The sequence below is a fragment of the Ornithodoros turicata genome, chromosome 3 (assembly GCF_037126465.1).
Source record: "Ornithodoros turicata isolate Travis chromosome 3, ASM3712646v1, whole genome shotgun sequence".
Lineage (NCBI taxonomy): Eukaryota > Metazoa > Arthropoda > Arachnida > Ixodida > Argasidae > Ornithodoros > Ornithodoros turicata.
Genome location: NC_088203.1, coordinates 12,929,944 through 12,947,023, shown reverse-complemented (window position 1 = coordinate 12,947,023; position 17,080 = coordinate 12,929,944). Strand labels below are relative to the sequence as shown.

Below are 17,080 nucleotides of genomic sequence, written 5' to 3'. Positions count from 1 at the left end.
CCCGCAAATATGGCTTTTGTTTCTAAATGTATGGATGGCCACGATTACGAATGTTACAAATCTCCACGAAAGTGATATGAGCAAAGGTAGTCAACGTGGAGATTTGGGGTAGTTGGTATATCACTACTAGGTACAAGGAGAGAGAATGAGGACGACACGACGCTAAACTTCCAACTATCAACTGTTGAAATACATCTTCATAGGAGGCCCGCCATCGCTTATCAAAGCGGCATGGAACGGAAATGGAGAACGAAAGGCAACATTTTAATTTAATTACAAACTGTTATTTTGAGTTACGTGAATGTATACATGTACACTGTGTCTCAACAAAAATGCACAAAGATTTCTTTCTTTCTTTTTTTCTTTAATAAGTCTTCATATCCCCCCCCCCCCCCACCAAGATTTTAAATAAGACTGTGCGCACTATGCTAGCGGAACCAACTGAATGCTGCTAGCAGTCGCGTATCGTGGTCCTCATTACTTTTTTGTTTCTGTGTAATTAATTAATTAATTAGTGATATATGATTAATTATCTAACTTTTGAAACATTGACACTGTCGAAGTGTCACCTGGAAAGCTGCAGAATGCTTCGAGAAACACCCATCCGAGGCCGGGGTGTCTTCTAACAATATACCACGCTGACTAATCTTATCTAATTTAACGCAATCATATCTAGTACACTTATAATCTTATTAATAATCTTATCTAATTAAATGCAGTGAAAGGTACTGATGCCTAGGATACACTGCTAACAACATTCAGTTGCCTACTAGCACTCTCTCTCTCTCTCTCTATTTTCTCTTCTTTTTAATCAAATCTTGGTGCACCTTACTTCGGACAGCCTGTGAAACAGATGCAAGGGCACACGAGGCAAGAACCTCCTGCGTCACAAAATGACAAAAATTGAAACCAAGAAAGCGTGACACCAGTAAAGAAAAAAAGCAGCCACAACATACTGTCTTCTCAACCGAATATTGAGTAATCACTTCGGTCCAATGAAAGCAGAACACATCTTCGTCACGACATGAAAGCTGCACATCACTCGCATCGATCAACACGACGTCACACATGCACATAGAACGATACAGAAACTGAAAATGAGACATCCCTCTCTCCCAATTCTGCTTGAGTCGAGATCTCGGACCGACGTCACAGCATCCGAACCGCACGTGCCTTCTGCGATTGGTTCAAGTGATGCATGCGTGTCGTTCGGCACGTGCTTCCCCTCTCCGCCGGGCTCTGGTTGGCATGACAACGGCGCGTGGCCGTGAAACAGCCGGTGTCGTCCTCCAAACGGGGGCTTTGCCCTTGACTTGGCTTGGATTCAACCCTGAGAAAAGGTTCGGTCAAGGTCGATACTCGGGATGTGGGTCATCCTTGCTCAAGTCAGCCCTCACCGGGGCCTTGGCTCCTCGGAATCCACCGGTGAGGAAGGGGATGCACTCCCCAGCTGTGTTGGCAGGAACGCGGGTGGTTGAGAGCTCGCGAAATCGATTGTGAGAGCCTGAGAGGGTTCAACAAAGCGCTGACATTTCCTTCAATGCCAATGCGCTGCAAAAGCAGGAAAATTCTTTTTGTCGACGTTTCAGACGGTTCTGCAGTGCTCCGAGAAGTTCGAGAGCGCTCTGTGAGAGTAGACACAGCAGATGGCGATATTTCCAAACTGAAACGGAGCACGTGCAGTTCTTCCTTCTTTTTTTATTTATTTATTTATTCGCTTTTGTGGTTGTTGGGATAGGATTCAACGGGTTCACTTTTTGATTTTATAGAAAGTAAATTATAGTTTACTAGTTCCTGCGGCATAGTGGTTAATACGATTGTTTTCACCGGGGGAGGGGGGGTGGGGCGACGTGGGTTCGAATCCCCCACGCCGGCTGTGCTGTCTGGGGCTTTCCGTTAGGCTTTCCAGACGAACGTTGGCACAGTTCCCCCTGAAGTCTGCCCAGGGCGCATACTAACCCCCTCCCCCACTCCTTCATGCTGTCCTCTCTACATCAGTCTTTGTCTGTACGCCGCTCGCAGCCACAGTTACTTCGCGGCGCTTACGCGGAACAAAAATTAATGTTCCTTATTGGAACATAAAGCAGAACTTAAAGGTTCGACACATTCTTGTGCGTATATTGTCATCAAGTATATAGGGCACACACACGGATAACACTAACGTTAACGCTAGCGTAACACTAACACGTTAACACTAGATAAGACAGCTGTATGATACGGTGTGAATACATCCGCGTAATATGTAACACGAAAATTTTGCTAAGGTTGCGAACACACATGACATCAGATAAAGAACATTCGACACAGTGCCACTGTACGCAGCACTGAAACAACAATTTGTTTCATGGTTGAACTAAAAATAAAAAAAAAATCATCCATGTACGGGCCAGCTTCCCTATCGCAGAAAGTGTCAAAAAATCTTGGAATCATTGACATTTTTCACTGAAACAACAATTTGTTTCAGTGATGATGAACAACAACAACAAATAAGTAATGATGATATAGTGTGATGTGTGTAATGATGAAATAATGTATATATGAAGCCCTGCCTGAGTATAGTGGAAGAAACGGAACTTTTCCGCGAACAAGGAGAAAACATTCCGTCCTGGAAAGGAAGGGGGGGATGTTATAAATTCCGTGACGTCAGAGTATAGTTGGAGGACGTTGCATTCGTGGAAAGAGGGAAATCGATTCTTGAGGAGGGAGAGAGCCCGGGGTTTTGGCGGCTGTTGCGCTGCTGCAAAAGATGCCAAGGCCGAAGCAAGAAGGTCGAAGCCGCTTTCAATGTCACTGCTATCTAAATTCAGGTGGAAGAAGCCGCGAACGGTGTCGACAGCCGGCCGGGTGAATGGCGTTCGCTCTCGCCATTCATGGACGACCAGAGAGAGAGAGAGGTGGGGTGGGAGAGGAGGTCTCAGAGGTCACTGCTCTCCCTCTTCGTTCAGTCGTTCAGTGCCTGCATGGGTCGCAATGATGCCTTGTGATTGATTCCGGGATTTTTTGCCACTTTTTGCGATACGGGGAGCTGGCCCGTACATGAATGTTTTGTCGGTTCAAGCATACACTGATAGTTGCTCGTTAGTTAGTACAGTGATTAGTACCTCGGTAATTAGCGTAAATTAGTCATTTCTTTTTGCGTTACAGTCCCAAGTCAGACAAAGAGCGTTTGAAAAAGAGAGAGCAATCTGACGCTCGCATTATTGTGTAATTTATGTAATTTATTTAATTATTATATTTATGTATTTAATTTATGTAATAATATTATGTAATTCGTTCTTGCATGAACGACTCATTACAACGTTAAAAACAAAACTACATTGCCTTTGGTCGGCGCTGATATGAAGTAATGTGCGATGCTCACATGTTTAATTCATAATTAATTAGTCTATAATTTTCCTCAGAATATGTTATTTTCAATGAACACAGTTTCACACCCACCACGTTTGGCCGCCACGTGTACACGCTATTTCAACTTCATTTCAGCAGTTGTTTAAACTTTTATTAGGATCGACACCATATTATACCATGTACACGCACAAAAAAAAAAATCCTTATGAATATTTATGAATGAACTGTTTCCGCAGTGCTGCAGGGACTGCGGAACCCTGTTAATGAATTATTACTGCAATTATTAAACAACTGGCAAAAAAGGACGTGGTAATACTAGACATAAATTATAATGTAAAAAAAAACAAAAACGAAAAGAAACTGACGCCTGGAAAGAAATCAATGAAAGACATGTCACGTTCGCTGCTATACAGAGAAAACATAAGTGAAATGTGATTTCGTAACATTTAATGCACATCGTGCTACACGAGCACGTAGCGACCCTGATTTCTTTTCATGTATATTGTCCCCTTGGTCACAACGACCTTGCGCACGTAATCAGTGTTATGTGACGACCTTCAATGTTATATCTCGTTTTATTCCACGGTCGTCATTACGCATGTACTGTGCTTGTTTCTCCCTTCTGCTTACATCACAGTTACAGGTAAACAGACGTGGCAATGGAGCTTCAAGGAATCGGTGTCAAGGTAACCAGCGCATCCCTCAGAGCCTTTTGCCAGGGAAACCGCGCACCGGAGCGGCGTTGCTATGGTTCGTTCCCAGGGAGACTGTTGCCACGGTAACTGCGTCTCTTCAAGTGCAGCATCTCGGCGACAGGTGGCGCTGATGGATTTTTTTTTTTCTCTCTCTGTTCTTCTTCAGTGCTGATGGGGGTTGTGAGTTTTCCCGAGAGACAGAGCAATCGATAACGCCCCCTGGTATTTTTAGAAATGAAAAGAAACGGTAACCCGTTTGAAATATATATATATATTGCAGATGGCGGTGGTGAATTGTAATGTAAACGAGAGCCCTGTTGACTCCAGTATGTAAACGAAGGAATAGCAAGATGTTTTCGTACGTTTGTTTGTGTTTGCCCTGTGTGTGTGTGTGACAAGAGTTGTGTTTGTGCACGGATCGGCTGTCTTGTTGTCTTTTTGACAGACCAGTGAACGATACATCCGTTTCAGAACTTTTCACGTTTTTTTCGGGCGCTTTTGGGAACATTCGTCAAAATTTCTGTCCTAAAGGACACGCAAAGATAACGAAAGAATGAATGAATGAATAACGCGTTGTCTTCATAAGTGCCCGGAACTTTATGCACTAAAATCTTCCAAAATACGGGCGTGCAAATATGCGGCGCGAGACGTCTAATTATGCACAGAGTATGTATAGATATATTACGGTTCCGGTCTTTAAAAAAAAGAAAAGAAAAAAAAGAACGTTCTTCAATTCGAAATGCACATTCCTTATTCGCAGTTGGAACGTACATTCACGCGTGCACACCCAGTTACTCACTGCAGTATGCCACCCAGAGCGTCGAACCGAACCGAAACCGAAAACCGGAATTAGCCGTAATTTTTAGCTGGAGCTGAACCGGAACCGAACCGATATAAAAACTTCGGTTACCGGTTCGGGATACCGGTTTGGCGGCACGTTGCTTGTGGAAGGGATAAAAGGGGCCCCTGTTGGTCGAAAAACAGAAACAAATGCATAAAAAAAGTAACAGAGAGATCTTGTATTATTTTTAATGGCTACCTATAATTTTGTTGCATATTAGAGCTTGGAACCGGTTCCGAACCGGTTTACAGCCTCTGAACCGGTTAATAGAACCTTTATGACCGAACCCGAACCTGAAACAAACCGAAAAACGTTTCGGTTCGACGCTCTGATGCTCTCATAGCCATCAGGTTCTAAAAAGTGGACACAGACATATACATATTATTTTTTGCATAAAACTATAGAAAACTTTCTGTTTTGCCAGTTAAAAAGGCCACGTAACCGAATGTGCGCTATGTCGCTGGATGTTAATTATTCTGGCGAATTAGGTAACTACCTACGTTGCCTCCTCGAGCGGCCCGTCACAGGCTGCAACACTTTGATTCCCTTATTTTTATCAAACACAACTTCAACTCGCTGACTACTTATCGCTCGTTCCGTTTTGTCGCGCAAATGCACTGATTGCGTATAGCACGAAGCAGCCTAAAAGCAGCGTTTAGTAGCCGAGATGGGTAGCTGGAACACGAGTACTGAGGGTCATTGACCTCCCTTTTGAAATAACGACAAAACAAAGGGAACGATAAACGTAAAAAAAAAGGCAAACGTTCCAATGGTGCCGAAATATGACGTAATAGGCAACCGCCATATTATATGACGACCAGAAAGAAATATGTGCCGAAACATTCGATTATACGATACACGAGACATTTTCGATTTGTGTCGTTGCGATTGGTAAGGTGGGGAAAAAACGTTACCATATCCTTTAGAACGCATAAAAAAAAAAGAAAAGAAAAAAGAACATGCATTTTTCATGAACTCTCGCGCCCTAGTCATCATGAACCATACCTGCAGACTTACGGGGCAAAAGTGTTCAAAAAAAGAAAGAAAAAGTTCTTTCTTCCGTTCAAACATAGAAGTTCGAAACATCCAAGACCCCTCCCTCCCACCCTCACACACACACACACACACCGACCGACTCTACATTTCTTCCGCCCTAACCTCGAAAACATCACCCACCTCCTCCTCTACCTATGTAGTGACACTCTACCTCTATACCGACTCGCGGACGGCAAAAGGCAAAAAAGCCCCCACAGCGAAAAGGGGGGGGCAGAAAGTAGCACGAGGGCAACCGGAAGCAAACGGCGAATGAAGGCCACCTCCGCTGGCATCGGAGTCAAACCCGTGAGGAATGAGTGCTTCTTGCTGGCCCCGTGCACTCTTTTCACGGCCGAGCCCATATTTAGAGGTCGCAGGTGCCACTGTGCAAATGGGCCAGGGTCTTCTCTTCGCCGGTCACGCGGACAGACGGGGGGCCCCTCGCTTCCGGAGTGGAGATGGCTTGCAAGGACTTCGTGTCTTGCGAAGAAGTACGCTTTTGGCTAAGTCAGTCACCGAAGAATATCAAGGTGAATGCGCATGGATGGAGGTTAAATTTGAAGGAATATAGGTTGGTGAGAGTGTGTGACATCTCATTCGTGACGTCTATCGTATCGGACTTTTTCTTCTTTTCTTTTCGAGGGAGGGGGTGTTTGGTAGGGGTGTTGATGGGACGCTGCGATGATCCGTGACCCTATGAAAGCTTAAATGCGGTATTTTCGGGGTTGCCTGCCTTTTTTTTTCTGACTCTGTTGGATTGTAGCCTTTTTAACGTTTTCAGATGCCATAACAGCGTTTTCTATTTATCTTTCTTTTTTTTTTAATTCCGTGTCAGTGCCGCGAAGCAACTGTGGGTACGAGCGGCGTACAGACGTGGACAGATGGAGAGAGGACAGTAGGAAGGAGTGGGGGACAGGGTGGGTTAGTATGCGTCCTGGGCCGACTTCAGGGGGAACTGTGCCAACATTCGTCTGGTGACAGACGATTCGAACCAGTGTCACCTCCCAGCCTCGGAGTGGAAAGCGACCATCCTAACCACTATGCCACGGGAGCTGGTTAGTTTTTGTTTAGACGTACCCACAAGGCAAAAGAGCGTGCTAGATTAACGTGCCTATTTTTGCATTTTAGTGGGTATTTTGGTGTTTTTGAGGGCCTATACGTCTGCTTCTAACGGTCAGTAGTAGTAAGTAACGGTCATAGTAGAGACGGGCGGGACCGGGTGTCCGCCCCTTTAATCGAACGCCGTTTCATCGAATGCCGCTTCACGAATCAGTTACCACGCGGCTTGTACAACACGATATACTGTCCAGGTAGTCCATTAGTGTTGATATTGTTTGCAGATATTGTCTGATCTAAAATTGAGGAGCGTCTAGCCTGACCCAATAGTGCCCGTGTAGAATGATAGATGATAATTAATTCTGATCAAACTGTCTATTGCCAGGTAGCAAACAAAAAATAACCGGTATTTTGAAAAGTAACTAAAGTCTACAGAAGAATGTCGGTTTTCTAAATTACTTGGGTGAAATTTAGGAACGATCCAAACGTGTGTTAGCGCCCAGCCTGCCGGCTGGCATCATCTCATCATCATTTCTTTATGTGTGTGCGTGTATGCGCGCGCGCCCGTGTGTGTGTGCTAGAGCTATATCTTGTGGATGTTCGGATGGAAAGGAAATTTCGGAAGCCTATCAAAAGGCCGAAGATCTTAACGGTGCACTACCATAAGGCTGAAAGCCAAGGGACCAAAAAATCATAACGCCGAACTACAAGAAAGCCGAAAATCAAAAGGGCGAAACTGAAAAGGTTGACAAGACAGAAGATCTGGGGTGAACACCCCGGTGAATGACCTCTGAATGGAATTGTTCTTTTAATAAGATTATGTAAAAGTTTCGTGGCTCTTGTATTAGAAATCAAATCACTGGAATGCATAGCATTTGGTGCTCCGAAATAGACTGTTGTATTGTTGACTCGTATTGCCAACTCTGTATTGTTTATTTGTATCAACTCTGTATTGCCAACTCTGTATTGTTGACTCTATGAGATGAGCCACAGCCACAGATGAGCCGAAATATATATATGTATTGGCATCATCGTGGAAGACCAGCCAGATTAATCATGTTTACAACAAAAAGAAAGTGTCTCATTGGTGAATGCCAGTGAATGACTTGTATCACCCACTTTATGAATTGCAGATGAGATGGTGTTTCTTAACATTTGGTGACGCGGGCGTGATTGCCGCCGTGTACAATAAACACATACAGTAACACAGTGGTTGATATGTCTACTTTTCCCTTTTGTTTTCTCCCGTGATTGAAAGTACGCTATTAGCTTGAAATTCGGTGAAATGATTTATTTGCTGCATCAATTCCCAACAAGTTCATCCTTATTTGTTGAGCTTCTCTTTTCTCTTTTTTTTTATATCGTAGTTGGAATAAAGGTTTTCGTATCTTGGGTTCATTAATTTTCGGCCTTTCTATAATTCGGTTTTCTGTCTCTTCGGCCTTCTGATAGTTCGGTTTTCTGAATTTTCGGCCTTATGATTTTTCGGTGTTTTGGTTTTTCGGCCTTATGACTGTTCGACGTCCTGGAAAGCCACGGGTTGCGATTCCGTTCTGCTGCACGCATGGCTGACTACTGCGACCGATGGGAAAAATGCTGAGTGCATGCTTCGTCTCAGCTATCGCTGTGCCGCTAAAAGCACGATCGTATGATGAGAGCGTTTTAAGAGGCCACGCCGCCACGGAAAGTACTTTTACAAGTACGTTCTCTTAGCTCTGCTCCCTGGGGAGCTGTGCTGGAGTGAGCGAGATTTGCCGTATACTTTGCAGATGGCGCTCCCGTCAGTTGGCACGATCACGAACGCACACGTACGCAGGAAGGCAACGAAGGTCGAGCGCGACGTCGTGTGAGAGTTGCGCAACTGTTTTGGCTCTTTTGGTTGTCATTCTTGTCCGCTCCGGAGGTCTCTTGGCATCGCATGACGAAAACAAATGAATGGATATGCGTCGAAGCGTCGAACGTGCTTCCGAGGGAAGCAAAAATAAAAAATAAAGACAAAGCGCCATAAGAAAGTGGCAGCTTAATGGCTGCTGTGAATGTGTGTGTTGTCATCAAATGGGGAACTTCTGCGATGTGTGTGTGCAAGCGACTTCAAGTGCATTTTGGGAGCAGTTACAGAGCTTGTAAAGCTTCAGGTGTGTAGAGATACCGATGCGTTTTCACTGAACCTCGATTGAGCCTTGACAGGGTGCGGGATGAATGTCTCAAGCCAGCACTCAGACACCACATTGCCGTCGTCAACAAATGATACAATTTTGCGGTTGATAAATTAAAAATGATGAAACGTAGGACGGCGTATGAAACTGTCAACATCCAACGACGCGGCGTCGAGATCAACAACCTCCGACAGTGTTCGCTCTGCATTGCTCATCACAGCGACGACATCTCTCCACATGACAAATCTTTCTCCCGCTCGATAGGAGCCTCCCTCAGCACACACTGCACTCACATAGTGGGTACAAAAACCAGCGTTACCATCCAGCCTCCCCCAGCAGACACCCTCCCAATGGCATGCACCACGCCCCCGCGACCGCCAGCGAGCCAAGACCCCTCCCAAAGCCACACCGGTGCACACCTCCGGACGTCCCCGTGCGTCCCTCGGTCCGCACTCCGTGGCCTCCTCCGAACAGCCTCCATACCCGCCCTCCCCGAATTCCCCCCTGCTGACGACGTCATGAGCACGTTCCATTACCGCCACAGCTGTACTCTCGCGGCCGGTTCCACTGGAAATCAAGAGGGGGAGTCGGGTAGTCACCTGCCTGTTTCACCTCCGGCGAGGGAGCGGTGAACTCTTCTGCTAACCCACTTTTGCGCGTTTCCCTTCCTGGCAGTGACCTCCAAACGGCTCGAAACCCAACTTTCCCTTTCGTTGTAGGAAGGGAAAGTGCTCAACTTGTGCCGTCTGCTTGTGACGGCGCGCCGGCTGACGTGAAAATAGAACAGTGGATAGCATCCGGCAACCTTGACCGATATGGCACGGGGGAGAAGTACGAGGGAGTTAGTACGTGCGTCTTGCAAGCTGTTCGGAGGTCGCCTGTTCGGGAGGGAAAGAGTGAGAAATTTGTCCGCGTCTCTTGGCTTTCGGGGTGAGGAGATCAGTTCTGACGAAGAAATAAAACAAAAAGCACGCGAGAGGCCAGTATTTGGGGACGAGAGCAACGAGGGTGTGACCGAGCGTCGTCTGCAACAGATTCGAGACAGACGATGCTAAATAGAATGGCGAAGGAAAGTGAAATGACTAATCAGTAACTTTGTGTTTCGCAGAACGAGCGTCTTTTGCGATTTAGTTGGTTGCTTTCATGATTTTATGCGGAAAGTCGTACAATATACAGTCGTGGTCGTGTGACAGAAAGCAGGTGACATACCTTTAGTCGCAGCTGCTTTCTGCCATTGCTGGTTGCTACGAGCACTGCTCTGTATGATTTCTTGTGAAAAGCAAAAGAACATGATAGTGTTGTGATCGAACACAAGAAAAGGATTCTGAATACAGGTCAGCTTCAATGCTTTGATTGGGGCATGGGGGCATTCTGGTGAGCGGCGTAGCCAGGGTGGGGGGTGGGGGGGGGGAGCTTTCGGGGCACTTTAGACCCCCTCAAATCTGTACGTTTGGTAGTGAGCCGCACCTCATGTGGTGAATTTCCCCATTCATCGTCATTAATTTATCTGTTGTTGTCGCGTGGAAAGACCAAAACGAGGGCAAATCCGCCCTCCATGTAAGTTTCCCTAGAATTTCTCCTGAAATATTTTTCTAGCTAAAACGCAACTACTGCTCCTGATTAGGCCATGGCATTCCTAAGGAGGACCTGAGATTCAGGAAAAGTGGGTGGGAAAACAATTTTTTTTCCGCGCGTCAGAGTCAGTGTTTAGTGAACGCAACAATGAAATGTGCTCTGGGAAGTATTTTAATTTGAGATGGGACGAATCGAGAACTTCTCGAATCCGAATCCAAGGAAGGTTCTATGAATCCACGAATCTTACGAATCTCGAATCTTTGGAATCCTTTCTTTAAAAATAGCTCAAAAAGCAAGGGAAAAAGACCCTTCTACAGAAGAGTGTTTTGAAGCAGAATTTCATATGTTTGTTTAATAAAAAACAAACTTCGGGAGAAGACGAGGAGAAGAGGTGGTCCTAAGGGGGAATTTCGGGAGAAAAGGGGGTCCTAAGTGTGACATGTTGTTCATCGACTACAGGAAATACATAAACTCAGGAGTCTGAATTCCCTCCGTAAAACTAAGAAACAATGAAAGCAAAACCGTGTAACTTTTAAACTTCTAATATCGGAGCTTTATGTTGTTGTTTTGGCGCGCCCCGGGAGCCGCCGGCCAAGCATGTTTGGAGGCGCCGATTTTAAAAAGAAACAAACAAAGGTGGGTGGTGGATTCGAAAGATTTGATTCGCTGTTTTGGGCAATGGGATTCGGGTTCGCAAATCTCGAATCCGTGCCTGGGATTCGAGGATTCGCGGATTTGGTTGGCACATCCCTAATTTTAATTGAGAGTCCTAATTCATATACGAATTCGCTACAATCTGTTCTACAGATGATGGCGTTATTATCTATTATGTATTATCTATTGTTATTATTATTATCTATTACCTTTCTTCGATATATTGGGACGGACAACGTATTTTGACTTTCTTTGGGATCTTATAGGCACTTGGGCTCTTCGTTCGCTAGCTGTCTTTATGTCAGCCTTTCGGCGGTCGGTCACTTTGTCTCTACAGTCACATTCGTCTTTCTACACTTCCTTGTCATTATTTTCGCTTCATTGCCTTTTTCGTAACATGCAGTAGAAGACGTCCATGTCGATGAAACCTTCATGTTTCTTCTCGTTCAGCTCCACTCTTTTTATACATACGCTAACAAAAATCACAACCTTCAATACTCCAGCAACAACCACACTAAAGAAGAAAAAAATGAAGGAACTACGAAATCGAAGCAGGTTCACAACCTTGAGCCGTTCTCCCAGCCTAATTTTAATCCACCTTCCCTCCCCTCCTACGAGAGCGACACGAAAAGTGTGATCTAGTTATTCGGCAAAAAAAAGGACAGCCTTCTTAGCTCCCTCACCGCCCATGATCCTCAAACACCGATATATATTTCCACGTCCCCGAACGCTCATTGTTCCTTGGCTCGCTCCAGTTCTGGGCCGGGTCAGCGGGTCGCCATGCCATCTGCCCGGCCGCTTGCGTTTCGGGGTCACACTCCGAGGTATCGGGGGCGACCGAGGGTTTCCGAACGGGCGTCGAGGGGGTCTTCAAGGGCGTTTTGCCTAACATGCCTCAAATCGGGATCAGGTTAGTGCATGTGCCACTTTGTGTTGCTTGTATACAGCTGTTGACCGCGTCCACACTGGCAAGGCTGCGTACATTCGCGCAGAAAGTAGGTGGCGTTTGGTGCCACAGAAGAATGGGAAACAAGGACGTGGGTAGGTTTTTTTTTTTCTCTTCTTCTTTAGTAAGGGTGAGTGGTGTTTTTATGTGGTATCTGGGTTTGGGACAAGGTGTCAGAAAGAGTGCTTCTCGTGCAGGCGGAGTGAAAGTTGTATGACCTCCACGGTCTTCCGTACTCCTCCTTTGAAGCAAAGAGTGACTGCGGTGTGGGTTACTGAACTATGCTTCGCTTTGCGCGTGAGCCACGCTTCGTGGAGTAGAGTACAATAAAGATATCAAAGAGTACAATTGATGCCACTTTCTTTTCTTTTTTATTAATATTGAACGTATCGTTTTTATACGCAGCAGATGCAAAGAAGATATGGTTGCTTTGTACCCCTGGCTTGTGTTGGGAAGAGCAGTGGGTGCTGTGTTGATTGATGAAATGATTGATTCGTATTCACGAAATGGAAATTACGTTGATCGGTGTACTTTGCGTCGAAACGGACGTAGAAAATTCCCCACAACGAAATGTCTAAACAATTCAGAGTGACGTTTTCTATACTCGCAATTGAGAAAATACATAATCCGGTGGTCCTGGAAAACGAGAGATGGTATGCCACAGGGAAACACGGTTCATACTGGTTTAAACCGAAACAAGATTTATTTCCTTCTAACGGTTGATGCTGCGACAATTCCGGACCCCTGGACACCCAATAGTGCATTGCCCCATAATTACCGAATTGTTTGTTCCGTAAATAATAATGACGTACAAAATAACAAGAGGGCTGCGAAAAGTAGATATCACGCCTGCGGACTCTCAACTGGTGAAAATTTACTGGGAAAGTACGTGTTTATACGTTGAGAGTATGCAGGCGTTCTATCTACTTTTCGTTCTAACTTCTTTATTCGTTCGTTCGTTCTTCGTCCCTCTGCTGCATTCAACTACAATGCACAAAATAACAATCGCAACAAAACGCCTCAGCGTCGAGGAAGTGAACCACTTGTTGAATGACGACACATAATTTGTAAATCTGGGAAGCATGTCTGCGGTAACAGATGAGAAGATACACCACATACAAGACAAGCACTACAAGTACACGCACGCAAGCTCACGTCTTCTATCGCGAAAAACATTGCGAGCTACTACAACGTCTCCTTCTACATGCACGAAAGCGCATCCCCCCTTTTCCTCCGCACCGCTAAACCCATAAAACTACGCCGTGCGAGCATCACGTACGACACGCGCACATCCAGTCCACTTGACCTCTGCAGCATCTTCCACACCTCGTCGATCGAGAATGAAACTGGTTGCTAGAAGGAGAGGAGGCGTACGCGAAGCGGCCGCTCAGCCGCCCATGAGTGGGAGAGGAGCCTCCTTGCTTTCCACTTGCGCCGCAGACCCGTCCAATAAGTTCTCCAGGAGGTAGCCTCCCACTTCGTTGAACGTTCTCATCCATAGGCTCTCTTCAGCTTTACCTACGTGCCTCCCCTACCAAGCAAAATGTTGGCTCGTCCGCTTTACACTCTCTGCTTCTCTCCTGCTCGATCGGCGCGCGCGGACGTTCCCGAAGCAGACGACAGACATTTTTTTCTGTCCAATCACCAATCGGCTCTCGGACTGCGCTATTCGTCTGCTACTATGGTGTTTGTGGGACTGCTTCTAGTGTTTTGCAGAGAAGACACTGGCTGTTACATTTCCTGACGTTACCGATGTTATCTTGTTGCAGTATGCGTTTCTCTGGATAACAGCGACCATGACTGATTGTCTTTCGTCGCTTCAGTGCAGCGCTGGAGGAAAGTGAAAGATGCTTTTATGTGGCATTTCGTTCGTTCACCGAAGAGGGCGTACGTGGTCCGCAGCACGCTTAGGAATGTGACGTCTACGTACATGACGTCTGACACGGAGAATGACTGGCTTGGGAGGCTATTTGGAGACAAAAAAAGGAGCTGTTCTTGTGAAAAACGATTATGCAGCACACATCTGTTCGCTGCTACGTGTAATTCATGAACTCATGTGCTAGCGCACAGTGAACGGTCCTTTCGAAACCTTTTTCGTAGACTGAGTAATTGCACGCTGTCGTTTTTCAGGATGTTCGTTAGAGGGCTTAAAGTGACAACAGTCATTTTACCGACGCTATGTGCTCTGTGTCAACAGATATATGAAAGTGAGAACATAGATAACACAATTTACAACACAGGTAAATTGAAAGCAAAGGAAATGCAAGAACGGATAATATACGAACACTACAGCGGAGTAGGTGGTTTCTTTGATCTCAGTGATACGTCATGAACTTTATAAAATGGCAGAACTGTGGGCTAGCTGGAGAACAAACACCATAAAAATGCTGAGCAATGTTTACACCACAACACGGGCGACGCAGAAACCTTCTTCGTTCTTAGATGGACACCTCCCACTGCCACCTATATGAGAGTAAGAAAGAAAGAAAGAAAGAAAAAAAAAGAGAGAGAGAGAGAGATGTTAAGCAGCGCCACCTGTATGACACCGCAATCAACTATCGCTTGATTGCTCGACCAGCCTATAGGTGGCACACACTATGAACCTCGCGAAGTATTTCTATGGTAACCCCCATAGTATTTCCATGCGTGAACTCGAAGAAACTTTAGTAGACGAAGAAAATGAAAAAGTGTGTTCCATACAGGTTGTTTTACCAAAGTCCCCAAGTCATGCTTATATGCCCGCATAAGCAAAAGTCGTGGACGATATGACAGTTCTGCGCACTCGCGTGTTCTTTTTACGAAAAACAATGTAAATCGCACGCGAAAAAATCGCACCGTCTGGTTCATTTTTGCCGTGTTCCTATCATGAACGTGAACCAGGCATAAACAGAAAGCTATGATATGGTGCAGGTTCGAGATTTCGCCGTTCTTTTGCGCCTACTTTGGGAGCCCGGAATGTGAGGACGAAGCGAAGCAGAGAATTTACTTCACAGACCCAATGCATATAGGATGCAATTTTACAATTTACAGAGCGTTACACAGTAAATTTCGCGGCGATTGAGCACGCTAGCGCAAAGGTATAATGCAAAATGTGGACAATATGTCTATATGTCTATATGTCACTCCGTGTCTCTGGTTCCTCCTTCTTCAAATGTCTATATGTAGACAGCAAAATGTTCCATCCATGGCGGCACGGGTCGACTTTTATGGTGTAATAACACCGTCACATTTTCATTGTTTCTGCTTCATTCCTGTCTAACAGAAGAGAAAAAATCCAATGAAACCGCAAGAGAAGCACTAGAAGGTTTCCCAGGTGATGCATTGCCAAGTACGTGTAAGTAAAATGTAATAAGGTGAACCACTCTGAACAGAAAAGGCTGGATTTAAGCTACAAACAGGATAGGGCAGTTGAAATATTCATATTCCGAGGCAACTTGAGGCTTGTGAAAGATGAAAGTCACTGAAAAGGTTAGCCAGCTGACTTTCATCGTTCATCGTTGATTTCTTAGGCAATTTGAGGCTTTGTTTGTATCTGTCCCGTCTATGTTGTTCCAGCCTCAGAACATCAGTTTGTCTCTTGAGGCTTGTGTTGTGTTTGTCCCTTTGCATGCTCCAGCCTTAGAACAATTCAGTACTTTCCATCAGGGTAAGAGAGTCTGCTGTTCTCTGTTATTCGTTCAATCGATGGGGATCAGTTTATTTACTCGCAGAAGTCCTCGGGGAGGACGATTATCCGTCATTGTACTTGAATGCAAAGTATACTGAGAAATGGCACGAAGAAAAGAAAAAAAAATCTGTTTCCGCCCGGGATCGAACCGGGGACCTTGCGCGTGTGAGGCGCACGTGATAACCGCTACACCACGGAAACCGGGACATGAACTGCCTTAAAAAAATAGTAGACAAGCATAGAACAGCCACGCAGCGATGCCCAAGTTCTGATTATAAGAAATTACAACTACATTACGAATGGTACAGTCCTTGTGAAAAAAAGAAAACAACGTTTCGCGGCTTTTCGTTCCGATTTGTAGAAAACAGTCGCCTGGTCAACTCCAACGAGGACATAGAGCATCTCCTTCCCGCGGGCAGCGGCTGTATTCTGAGTCTTCGTGATCGACAGCAGTTCGCGTTGCCAGTTTCGGGTTCAGCTGCGCCCAAACCCTTTCCAACAGGGCAGGATAATATTCGGTACCGGCAGGTGAAATTTAGACGGGCGTCAGGGCGTAAAAAAAAAAAGAACAGAAAATGTGGAAGGTGCTCAAGCCGAAGCTCAGGCCATGGCGGATTCAGTGGAAGGGGGCGAGTAGGCAGTCCCCCCTCCCCCCCGAGCGAGGATCTAAATCCGCCCCTGGCTCAGGCAGATCAGGTTTGGTTAGTCGGGTCGCTGCAAGCCCTGCTGCCAATCTTACAAAGACGTGGGCGTGGCTCATCTTGGACTTGTTGGTTTCGGTTTCGGTTTCGACATTTCGCAACGTTCCTGCAACATTATCAAATGTGAACCAATATTACTTGACATTCAGTCATGTTCATGCAACATGGCAGAGCAACGTTAGGGACGTTGCTAATGCTACCGTTCGTTCCTGCAGCATTGTCAGAAGCGGACTAACGTTACTTGACATTCGATCGTCAGTGTTCATGCAACGTGGCAGAGCAACGTTGGAGGAACACTGCGGCTCTACGTTTCCTAAACGTTGTTTATTGACTTTCCAGCAACATAACACTGCGTAACACTCTCACCCCCAGCGTATACACTCTTACCAACGCACGAAACCTACTC

The 17,080-nt window shown here is 45.7% G+C and overlaps 1 non-coding gene across 1 annotated transcript; it reads right to left on the bottom strand.

Annotated features, from left to right (window-relative positions):
- Positions 1-16,101: 16,101 nt before the first annotated feature.
- Positions 16,102-16,174, bottom strand: Trnav-cac (transfer RNA valine (anticodon CAC)). The gene has a single exon. It is a non-coding gene; the product is annotated as a tRNA-Val (tRNA).
- Positions 16,175-17,080: the final 906 nt, after the last annotated feature.